General features: G+C 40.3%; 1 protein-coding gene across 1 annotated transcript in view; it reads right to left on the minus strand.

The window, feature by feature from the left end:
- Nucleotides 1-24,920, minus strand: part of LARGE1 (LARGE xylosyl- and glucuronyltransferase 1) — a 394,217-nt gene extending 369,297 nt beyond the window's left edge. The window contains exon 1 of the mRNA XM_075855826.1: nt 22,160-24,920. The gene's annotated coding sequence lies outside the window, so the exon portion shown is untranslated. The remainder of the gene's footprint in view (nt 1-22,159) is intronic.
- Between the last annotated feature and the right edge of the window lie 1,445 nt (nt 24,921-26,365).

Raw genomic sequence — 26,365 nt, forward strand, 5'->3', positions numbered from 1 at the left:
GTGTGGGGGCACTATGGGGGCATTACACTGTGTGGGGGCACTATGGGAGCATTACACTGTGTGGGGGCACTATGGGGGCATTATACTGTGTGGGGGCACTATGGGGCATTATACTGTGTGGGGGCAGCTATGGGGGCATTATACTGTGTGGGGGCACTATGGGGGCATTATACTGTGAGGGGGCAGCTATGGGGGCATTATACTGTGTGGGGGCACTATGGAGCATTATACTGTATGGGGGTACTATGGGGGCATTATACTATGTAGGGGGCGCTATGGGGGCATTATACTGTGTGGGGCACTATGGGGGCATTATACTGTGTAGGGGGCACTATGGGGGCATTATACTGTGTGGGGGCAGCTATGGGGGCATTATACTGTGTGGGGGCTCTATGGGGGCATTATACTGTGTGAGGGCACTATGGGAGAATTATACTGTGTGGGGGCACTATGGGGGCATTATACTGTGTTGGGGCAGCTATGGGAGAATTATACTGTGTGGGGGCACTATGGGGGCATTATACTGTGTGAGGGCACTATGGGAGAATTATACTGTGTGGGGGCACTATGGGGGCATTATACTGTGTGGGGGCAGCTATGGGAGAATTATACTGTGTGGGGGCACTATGGGGGCATTACACTGTGTGAGGGCACTATGGGAGAATTATACTGTGTGGGGGCACTATGGGGCATTATACTGTATGGGGGTACTATGGGGGCATTATACTATGTAGGGGGCGCTATGGGGGCATTATACTGTGTGGGGCACTATGGGGGCATTATACTGTGTAGGGGGCACTATGAGGGCATTATACTGTGTGGGGGCAGCTATGGGGGCATTATACTGTGTGGGGGCATTATACTGTGTGGGGGCTCTATGGGGGCATTATACTGTGTGAGGGCACTATGGGAGAATTATACTGTATGGGGGCATTATACTGTGTGGGGGCAGCTATGGGAGAATTATACTGTGTGGGGGCACTATGGGGGCATTATATTGTGTGGGGGCACTATGGGGGCATTATACTGTGTGGGGGCAGCTATGGGGGCATTATACTGTGTGGGGGCAGCTATGGGAGAATTATACTGTGTGGGGGCACTATGGGGGCATTACACTGTGTGAGGGCACTATGGGAGAATTATACTGTGTGGGGGCACTATGGGGCATTATACTGTATGGGGTACTATGGGGGCATTATACTATGTAGGGGGCGCTATTGGGGCATTATACTGTGTGGGGCACTATGGGGGCATTATACTGTGTAGGGGGCACTATGGGGGCATTATACTGTGTGGGGGCAGCTATGGGGGCATTATACTGTGTGGAGGCAGCTATGGGGGCATTATACTGTGTGGGGGCTCTATGGGGGCATTATACTGTGTGAGGGCACTATGGGAGAATTATACTGTGTGGGGGCACTATGGGGGCATTATACTGTGTGGGGGCAGCTATGGGAGAATTATACTGTGTGGGGGCACTATGGGGGCATTATACTGTGTGGGGGAAAATGGGAGCATTATATTGTGTGGGCTAAACTGGGAGTGTATGGGCGGGGATTGTGTGGGTTAGAGGCGTGGTTAACGGGAAAAATTTGCTACAGTGCGCAGCAACGTTTGTCCCTTTTTGCAACGCTGGAAAGTTGGGAGATATGGATTTGCCATTTAGGAATCTAGAACAGTTGGGTGATCACCATTGTGGAGATGATGGCAGACAAGTGGGTTGTCACTCAGCTTCCCCAGCAGCAAATGGTTAAATTAAATTTTTCCTTGGACATGCTGGGTGACAACCAATATGGTCTCCATAAAATGCTCAGCTCCCATAGGAGTTGTCACTCAGCTTTGCTGGACTCCTGCATACAGTGATCCATTCCCTGCTCCTAAATCTCTATATAACTATCCTGCTTTGCCATTCAGGATTCTAGGAAAGCTGTCTGACAACCCTATCAGAGCTTAATAGGGACCCTAATGGTTGTCACCCAGATTTCCCAGGGACATATATGTAAGGCACTGAGGAGAGTTCATAATAAAATAAATCAAGAATTGATGGATATATTTTTAAATTTAAGGGGGAAATTCTCTTAAGGTGGAATTCTTTTTTTAAGGTGGAAATGCTGTTTAAGGTGGAATTCCCCTTTAATTATGTATAATGTTTATCCTGAGGATACGGCTGCCATTTCAATCACTCCTATCCTTGGATGAAATACATTTTTCAAGGTTAATAATACAAAACGTGAATATTTTTTTATGTCCATCACCGCAGGGACAATAAACTCACCGGACAAACATGAATACAGGACGCAATGGAAATTAATTTCCATGTAATTGAAGGCGTCTAATGAACAGCGATGCAGAAGGCGCGATCATCTCCCTCAGCTTGGTATTTAGCGTTTTCACTTGTCCTGATTAATCAAAAACAAAAAATAATTTACTAACAAGAGATAATAAGATAGACGGCTCCTGTCTGCAGCATGAGCACGCTATTAAAGGGCCAGCCAGTTTTATGTGAATGAAGTTCAACCATCATCTAATGAAAAGTTCTACAACTTCCTAATAGACTTTGTGCTTAAAAATTGTCATCCAAAATTGTCATCCATTGAAAGATCTCTGCTTGCTGTGACTGAATGGGAACATTCTTGTTTACATTCACAGGCAAAAAGCCATATGTATCTCACAACTGGACAACTTGACCCACCAATGGGAGCTGCTCGTACTTAGCGGTTCCTCGCTCCGGCTCATAAAGGGGATCCCGAGCTGGGAACTCCCGTCTATGACATCATAAAGGCCATATGGACAGGGGCTCCCTTTATAAGACTTTATTTCCTTTTGTTGGAGATCTTTTTCTATCTACATCAAAAAACATTTTTCTTTGAGGGTTTAATTAGTTCTAACGACCGCAGGACCGTCCAGATAACTACAGTGCGACGCTTATCTCCTGCTGGGGAACAATACGCCAATTAACAGTGTCATTAATAATCGTTCTGTTCGGCAGTTTCCCGGTTCTGCCGCGTTCCTGCTGTAAATTTCTCATCAACAAGAATCATCTGTAGAATTTAGGAGATTTGGAACATTTTGACTTCTAAGGACAAGACAAAAACATCTGCACAGAATTTATATGTTCTCCTCGTATGTGCGTGAGTTTCCTCTGAATACTCCGGACAGTGTATTCACAAACCCCAAAAACATCCCGATAGGGAATGTATCTATCTAATCTATCTATCTATCTATCTATCTATCTATCTATCTATCTATCTATCTATCTATCTATCTATCTATCTATCTATCTATCTATCTATCTATCTATCTGTCTCATATCTATCTATCTATCTATCTATCTATCTCATATCTATCTATCTATCTATCTATCTATCTATCTATCTATCTATCTATCTATCTATCTATCTATCTATCTATCTATCTATCTATCTCTCTCATATCTATCTATCTATCTATCTATCTATCTCATATCTATCTATCTATCTATCTATCTATCTCATATCTATCTATCTCATATCTATCTATCTATCTATCTATCTATCTATCTATCTATCTATCTATCTATCTATCTATCTCTCTCATATCTATCTCATATCTATCTATCTCATATCTATCTATCTCATATCTATCTCCTATCTATCTATCTATCTATCTATCTATCTATCTATCTATCTATCTATCTATCTATCTATCTATCTATCTATCTATCTATCTATCTATCTATCTATCTATCTCTCTCATATCTATCTATCTATCTATCTATCTATCTATCTATCTATCTATCTATCTATCTATCTATCTATCTATCTATCTATCTATCTATCTATCTATCTATCTCATATCTATCTATCTCATATCTATCTATCTCATATCTATCTATCTCATATCTATCTATCTCATATCTATCTATCTATCTATCTATCTATCTATCTATCTCATATCTATCACGTTCGTTGTCGCTGACCACGAACTCTTTCCATCCGGTCGACGCCCTTCTCTTCAGAGATGTCTGCACATGCGGCCGTCCTGTTCCACAGTGACCACCAGGGTGCGCTCGCGAGCTCAGTCCAGACTTAAGAAGCCAAAGCGCACGCAGGTGGGAGATTGAGCTGATTGCTCCCAGAGAAACCTGGGCTATAAGAAGGTCCCAGCCTTTTCCTCCCATGCCTGAGTGTTGTTTGTCGTATCCTAGTTTGTCTATGCAAATGGTATCCTAGTGTTTTCCAGTTCCCAGTGTTTCCCGTACCTGTATCCTGTATCCCGTGCTATCCTGGTCAAGTGCCATGTTGAGCTGTAGTCGTGCTATGCTGTATCTACACCTGTCCTGCTTCACCTCGCATGACGTCTACCTGCTGCCTAGTCCAAGCCGAGCCTGGCGTGCAACTCTACGAGCTGCCACAGGTACCCTGTACGAACTATAGACTCTGACCTGCGCCCTGTTGGGCAGCTGCCATACCGCCAAGGCGGTACAGCCCAGCGGGTCCACGAACCCAACGTGACACTATCTGTCTGTCTGTCTATATATAATTATCTTTATCTTTTTATAAAATATTTTGGACTTTTTCTTTTTTACTTGAGGTAACCAGTCCATTATAAGGACGGAGCTGAAGGTGGTAAGAGGGTCATCCTCCATGGCGGGTATATCATATATAATACAGGGGGATATGATGTATAGTGTATATATATATATATAATGCAGGGTCATTGCGGGGCTCGGATGAGGCCGGGTGAGGAGTTTGCGCCATTCTCTTCAGTCTTCAGTCGCACGTTTGTCTGGGAGTCTCATTACAGGTGCACAGGGACATTAAACAGCGGGATTCTCCTGGAAATGGAAACATTTTCTCACTTCTATCTTTCAATTACGGAATTTTACGTCTTACGGAATGAATTTTTCAGCAGGTGACTTTGGTAGGAACCACAATAAATATGCAGCGCTGGGACCGAGGAACGTTAATGGCTCCTGAAACTAATGGTGGAGCCGGGATTGTGCGAGGTGTGGAGGGAACCTGCCGAGAGTCCTCCGTGTCCTGGATCCGCGTCATCAAGGATAACAGAGAAGATAGTGCGACATTAACCCCGAAAATCCCCTCTACATGTAAGTCCTAGAGACGCTCGCTCCTGCCCAAATATATAGACGATTCTCATTTATATCTGTTCCTGGAAAAGCTGGGTGACAACCAATATGGCTGCCTTTTTAGATTATCTATCTATCTATCTATCTATCTATCTATCTATTTTCTGATAGAGCGCCAAATTCCCTACATACACATAGATACATGACAAAATTTCAGTTACCTGCAGCCACCACTAGATGGAGCTAAGGAGCTTACTGCATACTGATACATTGCACACTGTGTTATTAATCAGTTCAGTGAGCTCCACCTAGTGGTGACTTCAGAAAGCCAGAATTTTATCATTTTACTCTATGTCTATGCAGAAGATTTGGAGCTCTGTATCAGTAAAATAGACCTCTGACCACAAAGAAAAATGAGCACAGAATGTTAGACCTATTAAGTAAAAAAATTAAAATAAAATATGGTGCTCAAGAGTGGATGATCCCTTTCATTATGGTTTATTGAAAAGTTCTGCAACTTTCTAATTTACCTTGTGTTTCAATTTCTTACCATTGTTAAGAACTCTGCTTTTTGTCAGTGGCAACTGACACAGGTCCAGAACTTGTTACAGTGTGTCAGAGATCAGTGCACCTGTGTCGTTTGGACATGATCAAAGTTTTTCCATTTACTGACAACAAGCAGAGATCTTGAAAAGTTGAAGAAACTGAAAGAGAAAGTATAAATAAACGTCTTTCTGGAGACTATGCGGATGTTGTCCTGTTAGGATCCTCTGGGCCACCATTTCTCCTGTCTCTGCCGTGGCTGTCAGTCCTATGTAAATGAGAATCTCTGATGGGTACGAGATCATATTAATATGCAAATGAATTTACCTTAATTATTAAGTGAAACAAATGGACTGTCAGATGACTTCATTAAGGGATTACTAGCAGTGTAATTATCTGGAGAGGCCTCGTCATTACAGCGCTGTGTGAATGGGGGAGATATGCAGAATTTCCCAGGATGCTGTGCGGCATATGAACCAGCGTGGCCGAGCCGATTATCTGCAGCCGTAACTCAATCATTTACATTTCTAGGAGGTAATCTGCTTATAGTCCGTGACCTTCTCATCCTCGGACTTTACAGAGTCTATATCCTCCGGGGTCACTCCAGTTTTGTGCTGGTTCTAAATTTCATAACTGGTCCTCGACCATACTGGAAATGTCTGGAAGCCACACCGAAAAGGGGAGACCCCCGGACAACCAGAAGAGCAGGTAACTCTCCCTGGTGCCCACGTTCCCCTCTCACCTATAAACTCATCTATCACCGGCATACCCACCTGTCGCCTATATAATCACCTGACATCTATACACTCACCTCTCACTTACATACTCACCTCTTACCTACATACTCACCTGTCGCCTATATTCTCACCTATACACTCACCTCTCACCTATACACTCACCTCTCACCTATACACTCACCTCTCACCTATACACTCACCTCTCACCTATACACTCACCTCTCACCTATACACTCACCTCTTACCTATACACTCCCCTCTCACCTATATACTCACCTCTCTCCTATATACTCATCTATCACCTATATATTCACCTCGCAACTACATACTCACCTGTTACCTATATACTAACCTATCATCGGTATACTCACTTCTCATCTATATATTCATCTATCATCTACAGTATATACTCACAGCTTACTTATATACTCACCTGTCACCTATATATTTACCTCTCAAATACATACTCCTCTTACCTATATACTCATCTCTCATCTATATATTCCCCTATCTCCTATATACTGACCTATCACCATTATACTCACTCTTACCTATAGACTCCCCTCTAAACTATATACCCACCTCTTATCTATATACTCCCCACGCAACGATATACCCACCTCTTACCTATATACTCCCCACGCAACGATATACTCACCTTTTACATATATACTCATATATCGCCTATATTCTCACCTCTTACGTATATACTTATCTCTCACCTATATACTTATCTCTCACCTATATACTAATCTATCACCACAATACTCACCTATGAATCTACGAATGCTGTAGATTTCCGCTGGAAATGACGCCTCAATATGGTGTAAAATTTTAAAAAATCCGTTGGGCAGTGGTGGCCCTTTTCGAGAAAAATGGAGTGGCGTAAAAGTCCTTTGAGTCACAAAATGTTAGATCAGAACAGAATTGTGAATAGTGCAAAAAAACAAAAAAAAAAACAAACATAAAACAAATGAGGGCCCATGTGTTATACCATTCCTCTGTTACTACCCCTAGAAATTTTTTAATAAATCAACAACTGGGTGTAACCAGTTGGGGGTGTGTCCCTACACAGACTGACACTGTCCAATCAGTGCTCACAGCCTCAGACTGTGTAGGGACACGCCCCTTTGACAAGGGGAATGGTAACACCCAGTTGACAATTTCTTCATATATTTCTAGGAGGAATAACAGAGGAACAGCAGAATGCAAAGTTCTAAATAAAGATGAGGAGAGGTCACAGATCTTTTATGTACATACATTTCGGAAAACCCCTTTAGCCTCACCCCCACCTAAAAAAAACGAATGCCAGAAGTGCCTGCATGCGGGCAGGGGAAGGGGGTTTTGGGGCTCAGTCTACAACTTTCAGCAAGCAGTGATCTTACATGTGGCCAACTTAGAAAACTGGAAGACTACACAACATCGGAGTACTTTTATATCTGGGGGCATACATGCTGCATCTTCACCCGGCCGCCTTGCTTGTGTGGCATCTCACCCCCAATCGACAGACAACCAAACGCGTATTTGTGGCTCACAATACCCTAACCAATTTCTAACATAATATATTCGCCTCTCGGATTTCGCTTCTACGTCTCCTCACCTGTCCATTATATAACATTCCACTAATTGGAAGCAACTAAACAATTTGGTGACATCAGAACAGACCCAAACTCATTATCTTCCTCCCATGATGTGAGCGCCATGTGCTGCTGCGGGAGAGGGAGGGGGGTGTCATTACAGGCTGGTGGTTTATAGCAGCTGCATAAAATTACCACGTACAGGGGGAGGACAATATAAAAAAAATATCAATTCGAAGACTAGGAGATATTTTCAATGGCTTTATGCTCCGAAATCTGCTTCACCGCTACCCATTAAATATACCGTGCAGCCTGCACTCCGCCATCATCTAAGAGAGCGGTCAGATAGATGTCACTTTAAAGAAGAACTCCGGTAGGGAAACTTTAAGACCCCTCTAGACACACATAAGCACATACCTTGTTCGGGGTATGGTAGCCATCTTGTTCCTCTCTCTGGTAGTGGAGAAGAAGACCTGGCCCCCCACCGTGTCCACTATTTGGTTAGCAAACATTAGCGAGACAGACAATAAATAATTACCCTGATTTTTTGCTGCAAATTAAAGGGAGGCTCTAGCTTGGAGGACACTTTTTATTAAATTAGGGAGGCACATAATGAGCAGAGACCTGACCCATACATATATCACATGGACGGTTATTCATTTGAATGGTCACCATGTAATACTACATTTTTCCTGTAGTGGCCACTGCAGGGGAAATGTACGGCTGGCCACAACTTCCCCCGGCGATCAGCGATTATCGATAGGAGATCAGTTGATTGACCAGATTCATTTCTGAAAGGGGTTGCCACCAACGGAAAATATTCTGGGGTTGTCTTCCGGTTGACCATTGGGGCCCATTATTGCTTTAGATCATGGGCCCCCTCTGATTCTCTAGTATTCTGGTGGGCCAGTCTGACCCTGTGGTTAAGTATTACCCTGCAACAACTATTCACCTATATCAACGGGATTGCACAAGGGTTAATTGGAATATTTTATGAGAAGGGAAGGAAGAGTAGAAGGACAATGGGATTATAATGGGCTAGACGGGGCCGAACTTGTATATGGAGAACAGAAATCAAGGAGATAAAATCCGGTAATTGAAAGCTGTAACATATTGCTTGGCGCGCCGGGCTCTTTAGGATGATATATTGGAGAAGTCCTCGTAACGCATTGGGTACATTTAGATCTGGCAAAGGTGTCTGTATTTTTCAAAGACTTTATATGAACCTCAACAGGTCTCCTGAATATCTAATAACCTTCATGGATTCGAGAGATTCTTAATTACAGAAACGTTAATCTTTAGACCGTGTTTTATATTTTCTGAGAAGACTTCACATCTTTGAAGCTTTCTTCTTTGAAGATCTATGTTGGTCATCAGTGGGGGTAAGTCGAATGGTAAGGAAAGAAGATGAGGATATAAATGGACCGAGGATGGATCCACCTTCATAGAAGTCCTATTGATGGGCAAGGAACCTGGTAATTGATGGCCTGCTGGATGTCCAACCATGATGGGAGCCTGAAGATGGTGGAGACTGGCACCATTTCATAATCATCCCTTAGAATTGTCTCACATGGCATCAGTTGGATTCCGAACGGGCAGCTTGAGAGTTGAATATAACGGACCATTATATATCTTCTGGGAAGACTTCACATCTTTGATGCTTTCTTCTTTGAAGATCTATGTTGGTCAACAGTGAGGGTGGACCGGCGGTGGATCTACCGTCATAGAAGTCCTATTGATGGGCAAGGAACCTGGTAATTGATGGCCTCCTAGATGTCCAACCATGATGTGAGCCTGAAGATGGTGGAGACTGGCACCATTTCATAATCATCACGTAGAATTGTCTCACATGGCATCAGTTGGACTCAGAACGGGCATCTTGAGAGTTGAATATAACCGGCCATGACAAATGACCATTATATATCTTCTGGGAAGACTTCACATCTTTGAAGCTTTCTTCTTTGAAGGTCTATATTGGCCATCAGGGAGGTGAATCAAATAGTAAGGCAAGAGGCTGTGGTCATAGGTAGACTGCAGGTGGATATACCATCATAAAAGCCCTAATGAGGGGCAAGGAACCTCGGAAATGATAGCCCTCTGAGATATGGAGTCCAACCATGATGGGACCCTTGAGATGGTGGAGAACCGTGGAGTATAGATCACTCTCAGTCCACACTTGATGACCATGCACTGGTTTGGATGATCACCCATGGGGTCCAGCTCTAGGTGTCTTCTTATATGGCAGATGGGCTCTTGTCGACACGGCTCGTGCGTGACGGGTGTGGAAGGACAAGCACATGGAATAAGGGACCGGACTCGTGGTCGGTGAGGGGCTCCTTCGTGGGCCAGTTTATTACCTTTGTTATTATCTTTTTGGATGGTCTCTATTATTCTATGGGTTTGTGCTGATTTCCTTACATGCTACATATTGATATGTTTATTGGCTGCTTGCTACGTGTAGGAGAAAATAATTAATAATTTGTGTCTGTGGTCCCCATGACAACACATCTTGCTCTGGCAGCTCAGTGATGTCATCGGTATACCGAGCCTCAGAGTAACCAATCAGAGCTCAGCATGTTTTCATTTTATGCCACCGCTATGCACAGAAAGATGTGGTCTGACCGGTTACTATGAAGCCCAAGGTCCATATAAGAATAAGCTGCAGGAAGAGTTGTCATTGGGACGTAGATGAATATCACATAGACACAAGTGACATTAAACAGATAGCAGGTCGGGTGATACGTAATGAAGCTGATATTATTCTATTACCCTCTATATCCATCACCGTATATATCTGCATACAGCAAGTCATATACTGGGCAGCCGGGAATATAGCAGCATTATTATTATGGAGAGGGGTCGTATTGGGCTTCATGTCTCAGTGATGTCATCAGTACATACAAGACTGGGGTTGTGCTTTCTATTTTTTGACACTATGGAGCAGCTATGGGGCCCTGAGGAGAGAGGGCCCGGCCTAGGGTGACCTGGACTTTTTGAGTAGTAAGAACCTGAGTGGTAAAAAATGCATGGAAGCTGCTGTCCTGCATGGTAGTGATGACATCATCCAGTATCATAAGGGGGGGGGGGGCCACGCTGATCTTTATTATGGGGGCACGCTGATCGTTATTATGGGGCCACTTTTCATCTATGCACATCCTTTACATATCTCGTGCTTATCTACATCATTTTCTGTACTCCACTCACATCCAGATCTGTATTTAGAATTCTGTCGGCTCCAAGTTGCATCCTGTCAGCACTTTGCTGACAGACACATCCCTAAAAGTTTATCTGACATCCTGTAATTCGCTGCAGTAGATAGAGTTAATTTTTTAATTTTAAATTATATATATATCATACTACTGTGCAGTGCCTGATGGAAACGCTCAATTTCTCCCAATGCACCACAGCAGAACACATCCTGTACACGCAATGAGGAAGCAGTGTGATGTGCCAATCCTTAGTCTGAAGAGAATTTTGAATGCAGCTTTGGATGTGACTAGAGTATAAGCTGTGATAAAAGTATAAAGCAAAGTTTTTCCCAATGCACCACAGCAGGACTCACAATGCACAGACAATGAGCAAGAAGCGTTAAGATGTGACAATCCTTAGCCTTAACAGAAGTTTGAATGCGGCTTTGGATGTGACTAGAGTATAAGTCATGATAAAAGTACAAAGCAAAGTTTTTCCTGTTGCACCACAGCAGGACGCACCATGCACAGACAATAAACAAGAAGCAGGAAGCATTGTGATGTGACAATCCTTAGTCTGAACAGAATTTTGATTGCGGCTTTGGATGTGACTAGCGTATAAGCCATGATGAAAGTATAAAGCAATGTTTTTCCCGTTGCACCACAGCAGGACGCACCATGCACAGACAATGAACTAAAAGTAGGAAGCATTGAGATGTGACAATTCTTAGCCTGAACTGAATTTTGAATGCAGCTTTGGATGTGACTAGAGTATAAGCTGAAATGAAAGTATAAAGCAATGTTTTTCCCAATGCACCACATCAGGACTCACAATGCACCGACAATGAGCAAGAAGCAGGAAGCCTTAAGATGTGACAATCGTTAGCCTGAATATATTTTTGAATGCGGCTTTAGATGTGACTAGAGTATAAAATATGATACAAGTGTATTGCAAAGTTGTGAAGCTTCCCAGCATATCTTGACCACTGGTTAACAATCAATGATAGAGATGGGGGTTTCAGGACTGGTGTGAAGAATACATTGCAGTATTACAGCATATATCAGACATTAGGCAGCAGATCAGATTGATTCCAGGCTCCCATCTCCCCCCACCTCATATCTATTGTTCATGAGGGTAGAAGATCAGGACAGTCTACTCAGAGAGAGAAAATACCCTCATTGTACTGCAAAAGCTGAAAGAGTGGGAAGATAGTCAGTGGAAATGTGGAGGAATCCAAGTGATTTCGTTCCAGATCTGCCCCCTATATACAAGAATATAACTACTATAATACTGCCCCCTATATACAAGAATATAACTACTATAATACTGCCCCTATATACAAGAATATAACTACTATAATACTGCCCCTATATACAAGAATATAACTACTATAATACTACTCCTATATACAAGAATGTAACTACTATAATACTGCCCCCTATATACAAGAATATAACTACTATAATACTGCCCCCTATATACAAGAATATAACTACTATAATACTGCCCCTATATACAAGAATATAACTACTATAATACTGCCCCTATATACAAGAATATAACTACTATAATACTGCCCCCTATATACAAGAATATAACTACTATAATACTGCCCCTATATACAAGAATATAACTACTATAATACTGCTCCCTATATACAAGAATATAACTACTATAATACTGCCCCCTATATACAAGAATATAACTACTATAATACTGCCCCTATATACAAGAATATAACTACTATAATACTGCTCTCTATATACAAGACTATAACTACTATAATACTGCCCCTATATACAGAATATAACTACTATAATACTGCCCCCTATATACAAGAATATAACTACTCTAATACTGCCCCTATATACAAGAATATAACTACTATAATACTGCTCCAATATACAAGAATAGAACTACTATAATACTGCCCCTATATACAAGAATATAACTACTATAATACTGCTCCTATATACAAGAATATAACTACTATAATACTGCCCCTATCTACAAGAATATAACTACTATAATACTACCCCAATATACAAGACTATAACTACTATAATACTGCCTCCTATATACAAGACTATAACTACTATAATACTGCTCCCAATATACAAGAATATAACTACTATAATACTGCTCCTATATACAAGAATATAACTACTATAATACTGCCTCCTATATACAAGAATATAACTACTATAATACTGCCCCCTATATACAAGAATATAACTACTATAATACTGCTCCTATATACAGGAATATAACTACTATAATACTGCTCCTATATACAAGAATATAACTACTATAATACTGCCTCCTATATACAAGAATATAACTACTATAATACTGCCCCCTATATACAAGAATATAACTACTATAATACTGCTCCTATATACAGGAATATAACTACTATAATACTGCCCCCTATATACAAGAATATAACTACTATAAGGGCGGGTTCACACATGGCGGAATTTCACTTAAATTCCGCTGCGGACACTCCGCAGCGTTAATCCGCAGCGGAGCCGTTTCTCCATTGACTTTCACTTTAATTTAGCAGTGTTCGTTTACACGATGCGTACAATTCCGCTGCGGAGCATAGGCTGCGGAGCGGAATTTGGTGTCCGCAGCATGCTCTGTCTGTTGCGGAGCAGTGGCGGACTGGTTGCGGACTCATGGCGGAATTTCTCCATTGACTTCAATGGAGAGTCAAAATTCCGCAATGAAGTCCGCAGATCTTATGTGTGCTGCGGAGCGTATTGGTTTTACTACCATGACATTTCTTCATTCTGGCTGGACCTATGTATTTCTAGGTCTACAGCCAGACTGAGGAAGTCAATGGGGCTCCCGTAATGACGGGAGCGTTGCTAGGAGACGTCAGTAAATAGTCACTGTCCAGGGTGCTGAAAGAGTTACGCGATCGGCAGTAACTGTTTCTGCACCCGGGACAGTGACTACCGATCTCAATATACATGTATCTGTAAAAAAAAATATAAGTTCATACTTACCGAGAACTCCCTGCGTCTGTCTCCAGTCCGGCCTCCCAGGATGACGTTTCAGTGTAAGTGACGGCTGCAGCCAATCACAGGCCAAGCACAGGCTGCAGCGGTCACATGGACTGGAGCGTCATCCAGGGAGGTCGGGCTGGATGCCGAAAGAGGGACGCGTCACCAAGACAACGGCCGGTAAGTATGAATTTCTTTGACTTTCACTAGGGAAAGTGCTGTCCCTTCTCTCTATCCTGCACTGAATAGGGAGAAGGGAAGCACTTTTCCTGCAGTCCGCAGCGGCCAGTCCGCATCAATTTTCGCACATTTTGTGCAGATCCGCAGCCGTAATCCGCAACCCGGATTAGGTGCGGCATTGATGCGGACAGTTGCGGAGGAATTCCGCCATGTGTGGTCATGCCCTAATACTGCCCCTATATACAAGGATATAACTACTATAATACTGCTCCTATATACAATAATATAACTACTATAATACTGCCTCCTATATACAAGAATATAACTACTATAATACTGCCCCTATATACAAGAATATAACTACTATAATACTGCCCCTATATACAAAAATATAACTACTATAATACTGTCCCTATATACAAGAATATAACTACTATAATACTGCTCCTATATACAAGAATATAACTACTATAATACTGCCCCCTATATACAAGAGTATAACTACTATAATACTGCCCCTATATACAAGAATATAACTACTATACTACTGCCTCCTATATACAAGAATATAACTACTATAATACTGCCGCTATATACAAGAATATAACTACTGTAATATGCCCCTATATACAAGAATATAACTACTATAATACTGCTCCTATATACAAGACTATAACTACTATAATACTGCCCCCTATATACAGGAATATAACTACTATAATACTGCTCCTATATACAAGAATATAACTACTATAATACAGCTCCTATATACAATAATATAACTACTATAATACTGCTCCTATATACAAGACTATAACTACTATAATACTGCCCCTATATACAAGAATATAACTACTATAATACTGCCCCTATATACAAGAATATAACTACTATAATACTGACCCCTATATACAAGAATATAACTACTATAATACTGCCCCCTATGTACGAGAATATAACTACTATAATACTGCCCCTATATACAAGAATAAAACTACTATAATACTGCCCCTATATACAAGAATATAACTACTATAATACTGCCCCTATATACAAGAATATAACTACTATAATACTGCCCCCTATGTACAAGAATATAACTACTATAATACTGCCCCTATATACAAGAATATAACTACTATAATACTGCCCCTATATACAAGAATATAACTACTATAATACTGCCCCCTATATACAAGAATATAACTACTATAATACTGCCCCCTGTATACAAGAATATAACTACTATAATACTGCTCCATATATACAAGAATATAACTACTATAATACTGCCCCTATATACAAAAATATAACTACTATAATACTGCTCCATATATACAAGAATATAACTACTATAATACTGCTCCCTATATACAAGAATATAACTACTATAATACTGCCCCTATATACAAGAATATAACTACTATAATACTGACCCCTATATACAAGAATATAACTACTATAATACTGCTCCTATATACAAGAATATAACTACTAGAATACTGCCCCTATATACAAGAATATAACTACTATAATACTGCCCCTATATACAAGAATATAACTACTATAATACTGCCCCTATATACAAGAATATAACTACTATAATACTGCCTCTATATACAAGAATATAAGTACTATAATACTGCCCCTATATACAAGAATATAACTACTATAATACTGCCCCCTATATACAAGAATATAACTACTATAATACTGCCCCTATATACAAGAATATAACTACTATAATACTGCTCCTATATACAAGAATATAACTACTAGAATACTGCCCCCTATGTACGAGAATATAACTACTATAATACTGCCCCTATATACAGGAATATAACTACTATAATACTGCCCCTATATACAAGAATATAACTACTATAATACTGCCTCCTATATACAAGAATATAACTAATATAATACTGCTCCTATATACAAGAATATAACTACTATAATACTGCCCCTATATACAAGAATATAACTACTATAATACTACTCCCAATATACAAGAATATAACTACTATAATACTGCTCCTATATACAAGAATATAACTACTATAATACTGCCCCTATATACAAGAATATAACTACTATAATACTGCTCCTATATACAAGAATATAACTGCTATAATACTGCCCCCTATATACAAGAATATAACTACTATAATACTGCCCCTATATACAAGCATATAACTACTATAATACTGCCCCTATATACAAGAATATAACTACTATAATACTACTCCCAATATACAAGAATATAACTACTATAATACTGCTCCTATATACAAGAATATAACTACTATAATACTGCCCCTATATACAAGAATATAACTACTATAATACTACTCCCAATATACAAGAATATAACTACTATAATACTGCTCCTATATACAAGAATATAACTACTATAATACTGCCCCTATATACAAGAATATAACTACTATAATACTGCTCCTATATACAAGAATATAACTACTATAATACTGCTCCCAATATACAAGAATATAACTACTATAATACTGCTCCTATATACAAGAATATAACTACTATAATATTGCCCCTATATACAAGAATATAACTACTATAATACTGCCTCCTATATACAAGAATATAACTACTATAATACTGCCCCCTATATACAAGAATATAACTACTATAATACTGCTCCTATATACAGGAATATAACTACTATAATACTGCTCCTATATACAGGAATATAACTACTATAATACTGCCCCCTATATACAAGAATATAACTACTATAATACTGCCCCTATATACAAGGATATAACTACTATAATACTGCTCCTATATACAATAATATAACTACTATAATACTGCCTCCTATATACAAGAATATAACTACTATAATACTGCTCCTATATACAGGAATATAACTACTATAATACTGCCCCTATATACAAGAATATAACTACTATAATACTGCCCCTATATACAAGGATATAACTACTATAATACTGCTCCTATATACAATAATATAACTACTATAATACTGCCTCCTATATACAATAATATAACTACTATAATACTGCCCCCTATATACAAGAATATAACTACTATAATACTGCTCCCTATATACAAGAATATAACTACTATAATACTGCCGCCTATATACCAGAATATAACTACTATAATACTGCCGCTATATACAAGAATATAACTACTATAATACTGCCCCTATATACAAGAATATAACTACTATAATACTGCCGCTATATACAAGAATATAACTACTATAATACTGCCCCTATATACAAGAATATAACTACTATAATACTGCCCCCTATATACAAGAATATAACTACTATAATACTGCCCCCTATATACAAGAATATAACTACTATAATACTGCTCACTATATACAAGAATATAACTACTATAATACTGCCCCTATATACAAGAATATAACTACTATAATACTGCCCCTATATACAAGAATATAACTACTATAATACTGCCCCTATATACAAAAATATAACTACTATAATACTGTCCCTATATACAAGAATATAACTACTATAATACTGCTCCTATATACAAGAATATAACTACTATAATACTGCCCCCTATATACAAGAGTATAACTACTATAATACTGCCCCTATATACAAGAATATAACTACTATACTACTGCCTCCTATATACAAGAATATAACTACTATAATACTGCCGCTATATACAAGAATATAACTACTGTAATATGCCCCTATATACAAGAATATAACTACTATAATACTGCTCCTATATACAAGACTATAACTACTATAATACTGCCCCCTATATACAAGAATATGACTACTATAATACTGCCCCCTATATACAAGAATATAACTACTATAATACTGCCCCTATATACAAGAATATAACTACTATAATACTGCCCCTATATACAAGAATATAACTACTATAATACTGCCCCCTATATACAAGAATATAACTACTATAATACTGCCCCCTGTATACAAGAATATAACTACTATAATACTGCTCCATATATACAAGAATATAACTACTATAATACTGCCCCTATATACAAAAATATAACTACTATAATACTGCTCCATATATACAAGAATATAACTACTATAATACTGCTCCTATATACAAGAATATAACTACTAGAATACTGCCCCTATATACAAGAATATAACTACTATAATACTGCCCCTATATACAAGAATATAACTACTATAATACTGCCCCTATATACAAGAATATAACTACTATAATACTGCCTCTATATACAAGAATATAACTACTATAATACTGCCCCTATATACAAGAATATAACTACTATAATACTGCCCCCTATATACAAGAATATAACTACTATAATACTGCCCCTATATACAAGAATATAACTACTATAATACTGCTCCTATATACAAGAATATAACTACTAGAATACTGCCCCCTATGTACGAGAATATAACTACTATAATACTGCCCCTATATACAGGAATATAACTACTATAATACTGCCCCTATATACAAGAATATAACTACTATAATACTGCCTCCTATATACAAGAATATAACTAATATAATAGTGCTCCTATATACAAGAATATAACTACTATAATACTGCCCCCTATATACAAGAATATAACTACTATAATATTGCTCCTATATACAAGAATATAACTACTATAATACTGCTCCTATATACAAGAATATAACTACTATAATACAGCCCCTATATACAAGAATATAACTACTATAATACTGCCCCCTATATACAAGAATATAACTACTATAATACTGCCCCCTATATACAGGAATATAACTACTATAATACTGCTCCTATATACAAGAATATAACTACTATAATACAGCTCCTATATACAATAATATAACTACTATAATACTGCTCCTATATACAAGACTATAACTACTATAATACTGCCCCTATATACAAGAATATAACTACTATAATACTGCCCCTATATACAAGAATATAACTACTATAATACTGACCCCTATATACAAGAATATAACTACTATAATACTGCCCCCTATGTACGAGAATATAACTACTATAATACTGCCCCTATATACAAGAATATAACTACTATAATACTGCCCCTATATACAAGAATATAACTACTATAATACTGCCCCTATATACAAGAATATAACTACTATAATACTGCCCCCTATGTACAAGAATATAACTACTATAATACTTCCCCTATATACAAGAATATAGCTACTATAATACTGCTCCTATATACAAGAATATAACTACTATAATACTGCCCCTATATACAAGAATATAACTACTATAATACTGCTCCTATATACAAGAATATAACTACTATAATACTGCCCCTATATACAAGAATATAACTACTATAATACTGCCTCCTATATACAAGAATATAACTACTATAATACTGCCCCTATGTACAAGAATAAAAATTTTAACAAAATATATAAATGTTGATATATTACAGGTTTTGCTTTTTATTTTCCCACATAAGTAAACATATTATGATTGTTCTAAAAACATAGAGTATATTTCAACTTATAGAGATTGCCTGTCCCTTTAAATTAACCCACTACAGGCGTTTAGATTGTCTAATGAATAGTCCACATCATTGTATAGTGATATATTGGTACATACACATGGATACAGTAGTAGTATATCTGGAGAATATCTGGTCTTCATCATTAGCCCTCAATGCGGTTCTGCTATGTCGGCTCTGCTATGTTGGGTTGTCTCTGGGGTTTGTATGAAGGTTGATGTGATGGGCAGGGGTCTTATCCCCCTCGTCTGTAACCATGTCATCTTCTCCAGGAGACGCTCTACTAATGCAACTCTCAACCTTGACATGATGCGTTTCACCATAAATAACTGTCCATAATGACCGAGTCTTCCTATTGGTCAGAGCACTTTATATAAAGGCTTATAATTCAGCCACAGTCAATTGATGTCAGGTACAGATGTAGCAGAGCTGAGTTTGTCATTTTGCACAACTCATGGTGATGTCAAACTGTTATTGACGATGGGTGTAGGTGACTCGACTGCATTATAACAATGTACGACAAATGTTAAACTCCGTTCCTATATATAGATATATACACCCATATATACCGTATGTATATACTACAGGGTATGCTACATCTGTATACTCAACCATCTTTTAGACTTCCTTCATATTGTACAATTCTCTCACCCCTCTTTCAAATCACTGTTTCAGGGCTCGTCCAGTTCTTTGACTTTCTAATACACTTTGTGTTTCAATTCCTCACTATTTTCAAGAGCTCTGCTCACTGTCAGTGAATAGAAAGATTTTTCTTTTTCTTACATTTAGAGACCGAAAACCCATCCTGACCACGCAACTTCAGTTTGTTACAATGAATCCAATCCTCTGTGAGCTAAACACAGCAGCAGCACAAATCTCTGGACTCCAGGCTGATAGCTCTTACCTGCGCTGATACATTGTAGCAAACATTCAGCTGTTATCAGGACTAGGTAAGGATATGTTTCAGATTGAGCTTTGTTTATTTAAAACTGGGTGGACCCCTTTAAAAGGGTTGTCTGGTTTAGAAAACTCTTTGGTTTTTTTAGATACCCTAGTTGACATTCTTCTATAATAGATGGGGAGGGCTACCCCCTTTCAGGACCCTAAACTTTTAGCCATAGAGCAAAGCAGGTACAAAGAGTGTCTCTTATGCTGGAGGACCCAACACGTCAATACATTTTGACAGTCCATCGATTTTGATGGAAATGGTGTAATGCTCGATTTCTCATGTGGTGGCGCTGCAGGGAAATTAAACACTTGCTGCCAGATTCCCTCTTAGATGATCGCTGAGGGTCCCAGCAGTGAAATGCTCTGTGATCAGCCTATTATTGGGGAACCCTTCTAACAAAAGGGGATTGTCCAAAGCAGATGATCCTTTTAACCCCTTAAAATCTCAACGCCACCCCATGAACGATACCCTATTATTTTAATTGATGTAGCCGATTTAACGGGCGGTGCTCATCATTGAGTTACATTGAAATCTATATTTCCTATCCCACCATATATACAATATTCTCACAGTCATCAGACTAACGTAATGACGCTACGCATCACGGAGGTCTATACGATATCATAAAACAACCAAATATTTACCATGGAGCCATTTAACAAGATCAACACCGTACAGCAGCCCCTAGTAATGTAATGACCGATGCTGTAGACACCAATGAGCAATCAAGATGTAGCAGAGCTGAATTAGTCATTTAACTCTTTTGGGTCTTTATCCTGACAAATCCCTCAGATAGGATAAAATAGTAAATTGACTTGAAATTCTACATAAAATGAAGAGAACACAATTATGAAAAACCATGGGTTGTGCCAAATTACAAACTCATTACCACTACATTAGACAAGCCCAGCTTAACTACACCTATATAACAAGGACATGTTGTCTATGACCGGATCCATCACTCATCACAATAAATACTTGAGAAGATCTAGACCCCCCCCCTCCCCCCACACCCCCCTATAGCAACCCAGATGCTCTGGAATGATGATGTTCCATGTGATAGGTGAGTATTGTGATTTGTAGTATAGAGATGTAGCAGAGCTGAATTTGTCATTTGACTATTTGAGGGTGCATTGTTTATGCGTAGGAATAACTCACTGCTACAGCTGTACAAAGGAGTAGCAGGTGTTACTGGGGAAAGGGCTTATCGAAGGCAAATATAGGGAAAACGGGTAACACAAAGGAAAAGCTCTACATATTAGTCACCATGTCCCCTCCCCAAGAATTTTATGAATGAAACCAACCATCCTCCAGATAACCAGCATATAATATGTGAAAGCCTCAGCCTACCTTATGTAGCAGAGCTGAAAAGAGTTCCCAAGACCATCCTATTCCAAACGTTAGGTAGATAAGTCTTTCTGGAGAGCCTTTTCCATCTCAAGGGGTTGACGTTCTTGTCCTTGGATGAAGTTCTCGAGGATCCGAAAGGAAATGATAGGAATACCAGTGATGAAACACACGCTATCGCTGCTCCTGGTGTTAAGTGTTTAGGGACTTGTCCCTATGGTCTTGGTTCAGGAGCTTCAAACTCAACGATGAGACATCTTAGAAGACCTCAATGTAAATATAGACCTATGCAAGGAGGTGAGGCTCAATGGAGCAGGACTGTAGGAATTTCATAGATGTGATGCTCCTAATGATAAGGTTGTGGGTCTTCCAGATCCTTCACGTGAGGCTTCTGACCCTGTGGACTATTTTTGGATGACAGGAGGGGTCTTAACAACTTGATATGATATCAAACTTGGAGGTATAGTTGTCCATCCAGATGTAAGGATCTCACATGAAGGACATTAGGAATTGTCCTACAGACGAAGGGGTTAATGGATCAATTACTAATAGGGGGTAGAGTTGCGGGATCTGTAAATGAGGGGTCTGTAGATAAAAGGACTTTAACAGAAGGACCTTCAGATGATGGTCTGTAGATAGGTTGATCTAAGATGATGGGTAGATCTCTGTGGCTCAGTATTTTGTAGAAAAGGGGTCTCTAATTGAGTGGTTTGTAGATGTTGATTCTTAATAAAAGTTCTGCACATCTAAAGGACATAGATGATGGGTCTATAGTGGTGTGGTCTATACGTAAGGATGTCTGTAGATAAGAGTTTATAGTTGAGTGGTCTATAGAGAGGAGGTCTACAGATGAGGGTTCCGTAGATGAATGGTCAGTAAAGGGGTTTAGAGTGAATTGATCTGTAGATGATGGTCTTGAGGGGTCAAGTAAAGAAGACTGAACTTTAGATGATTAGTCAATAGATGAGGGACCTGTCTTTACATTAAAGGTCTCTAGTTGAGTGGTCTATAGAAAAGGGGTCTTTAGATGAAGGGTCTGTAGATAAGTGTTGAGTAGATGAGGATCTATAGTTATCTATAAATAAGGGGTCTAGAGTTGTGTCATCAGTAGATGAGGGGTATGTAGTTAGGTTACCTGTAGACAAGGGGTCTATAGATATCTGTAGATGAGGGGTCTATAGATGAGTTATTTGTAGATTAGGGGTCCATACATGAACTGGTCTATAGAAGTCTAGTATGAAGATGAGGAGTTTATCAGGATGAGTTGTGTGTAGATGAGAGGTCTATAGTTGACTTATTGGAAGATCAGGGTCTTCAATTGAGTTATTCGTAAATGAGGTGTCTTTAGTTGACTTATCTGTAGATGAGTGGTCTATAGAGGAAGTAGTCTGTAGATGAGTGGTGTGTAGATAAGGGTCTATAGTTAATTTATTAGTAGATAATGGTCTATAGTTATCAATAGATGAGGGTCTGTAGTTGTCTTATCCGTAGATAAGGGGTCTATAGATGAAGTGGTCTGTAGATGAGTGGTGTGTAGACGAGGGTCTATAGTTGAGTTATCAGTAGATGAGGGTCTATAGTTGGGTCATCTAAAGATGAGGGTCTATGGTTCAGTTATCAGTAAATGACGGTCTATAGTTGAGTTATCACTAGATGAGGGTCTATAGTTGGGTCATCCTAAGACGAGGGTCTATAGTTGGGTCATCCTAAGACGAGGGTCTATAGTTCAGTTATCAGGAGATGGTGGGTCTATAGTTATCAATAGATGAGGGTCTATCGTTGAGTTATCATAGATGGGTCATGTAAAGATGAGGGTCTACAGTTGAGTTATCAGTAGATGAGGGTCTATATTTGGGTTATCAGTAGATGAGGGTCTATAATTGGTTTATCAGTAGATGAGGGTCTATAGATGGGTTATCATTAGATGAGGGTCTATAGATGGGTCATGTGAAGATGAGGGTCTATAGTTGAGGGTCTATAGTTGGGTTATCAGTAGATGAGGGTCTATAGTTATCAGTAGATGAAGGTCTATAGTTGGGTTATCAGTAGATGAGGGTCTATAGATGGGTTATCTGTAAATGAGGGTCTATAGATGGGTCATGTGAGGATGAGGGTCTATGGTTGTAGATGGGGCTTCTTAAGATGAGATGTGTTTGGGAGGGACACAAGAAGATGTTCTCCAGGTCAACTACAGTGAAGAAGATCTTGAGTTCTCCAGGAAGCCGCGTTGTTCGGGGCGCAGGGACGTCGCTTGGTGTGTCCTTCTAGATCCTGAGGAGCTGTCCGCTCAGATAACGATGCCTGTGATTGCCAGGCCAGGCTGGAGGGCTGTATCTCCCGGCCTGTGTATCTCCCTCAGCCTCGGAGCTCTCCTTACTGTCGCCGGGGCTCCCCTTCCGGATGTGGTCGCAGCTGTGGACCCTCAGCTCCAGGATCGCATGCTTGGCCCCGGAATGTCGCAGATCGGTCCCGGTTTCAGCACCACGGAGAGCTGGACAGGAAACACAAAGAGTCCGGGACTAGCAGGAGAAGAATCAGGGACTGGAAGAGCAAAACATGCCGGAGACGGGAGCACAAATCCTGGGAAAATCTGCAGAGAGGACGCGGGAGCACGAGAGTTGCAGATCCGGGAAGTGCGGGGCTCCTGCCGGTCACAGGGAAGCGCAACACCGGGAAATCCAATGTCTCCTCTCCGGTCCTGAGCGCACACAGCTCTGCCTGCTTCTCTCACTGCATCCCCCGACTCCTAGCAGCTGCATCTCCCCCTCCCTGCCCGCGGCTACTCTCCACAACCCGCCCTGCAATGTGTCCCTCCCCCTGCTGCTCTGTCCCTCCCCCCTGTATATCCTCCTCTCCCTCCTTCCCTGTATATCCTCCTCAACCACCTCCCGGTAAATCCTCCTCTCCCCCCTCCCGGTATATCCTCCTCTCCCTCCTCCCTGTATATCCTCCTCTCCCTCCTCCCTGTATATCCTCCTCTCTCTCCTCCCTGTATATCCTCCTCTCTCTCCTCCCTGTATATACTCCTCGCCCTCCTCCCGGTATATCCTCCTCTCCCTCCTCCCTGTATATCCTCCTATTCCTCCTTCCCTGTATATCCTACTCTCCCTCCTCCCTGTATATCCTCCTCTCCCTCCTTCCTGTATATCCTACTCTCCCTCCTCCCTGTATATCCTCCTATTCCTCCTTCCCTGTATATCCTCCTATTCCTCCTTCCCTGTATATCATCCTATTCCTCCTTCCCTGTATATCATCCTCTCCCTCTTCCCTGTATATCCTACTCTCCCTCCTCCCTGTATATCCTACTCTCCCTCCTCCCTGTATATCCTACTCTCCCTCTTCCCTGTATATCCTACTCTCCCTCCTCCCTGTATATCCTACTCTCCCTCCTCCCTGTATATCCTACTCTCCCTCCTCCCGGTATATCCTCCTATCCCTACTCCCTGTATATCCTCCTCTCCCTCCTTCCCTGTATATACTACTATCCCTCCTACCCAGTATATACTCCTATCCCTCCTACCCGGTATATCCTCCTATCCCTCCTACCCGGTATATCCTCCTATCCCTCCTACCCGGTATATCCTCCTATCCCTCCTTCCCGGTATATACTCCTCTCCCTCCCCCTGTATATCCTCCTCTCCCACCTTCCCTGTATATCCTCCTATCCCTCCTTCCCTGTATATCCTCCTCTCCCACCTTCCCTGTATATCCTCCTATCCCTCCTTCCCTGTATATCCTCCTCTCCCTCCTTCCCTGTATATCCTCCTCTCCCTCCTCCTATCCCTCCCCCCTGTATATCCTTCTATCCCTCCTCCCAGTATATCCTCCTCTCCCTCCTCCTGGTATATCCTCCTCCCTGTATATCTTCCTCTCTCTCATCCCGGCATATCCTCCTCTCTCTCCTCCCGGCATATCCTCCTCTCTCTCCTCCCGGCATATCCTCCTCTCCCTCCTCCCGGCATATCCTCCTCTCCCTCCTTCCTGTATATCCTACTCTCCCTCCTCCCTGTATATCCTCCTATTCCTCCTTCCCTGTATATCATCCTATTCCTCCTTCCCTGTATATCATCCTATTCCTCCTTCCCTGTATATCATCCTATTCCTCCTTCCCTGTATATCATCCTATCCCTCCTTCCTTGTATATCCTCCACTCACTCCTTCCTAGTATATCCTCCTCTCCCTCCTTCTCTGTATATCCTCCTACCACTC

Source organism: Rhinoderma darwinii, chromosome 3 (genome assembly GCF_050947455.1).
Source record: "Rhinoderma darwinii isolate aRhiDar2 chromosome 3, aRhiDar2.hap1, whole genome shotgun sequence".
Taxonomy (NCBI): Eukaryota; Metazoa; Chordata; class Amphibia; order Anura; family Rhinodermatidae; genus Rhinoderma; species Rhinoderma darwinii.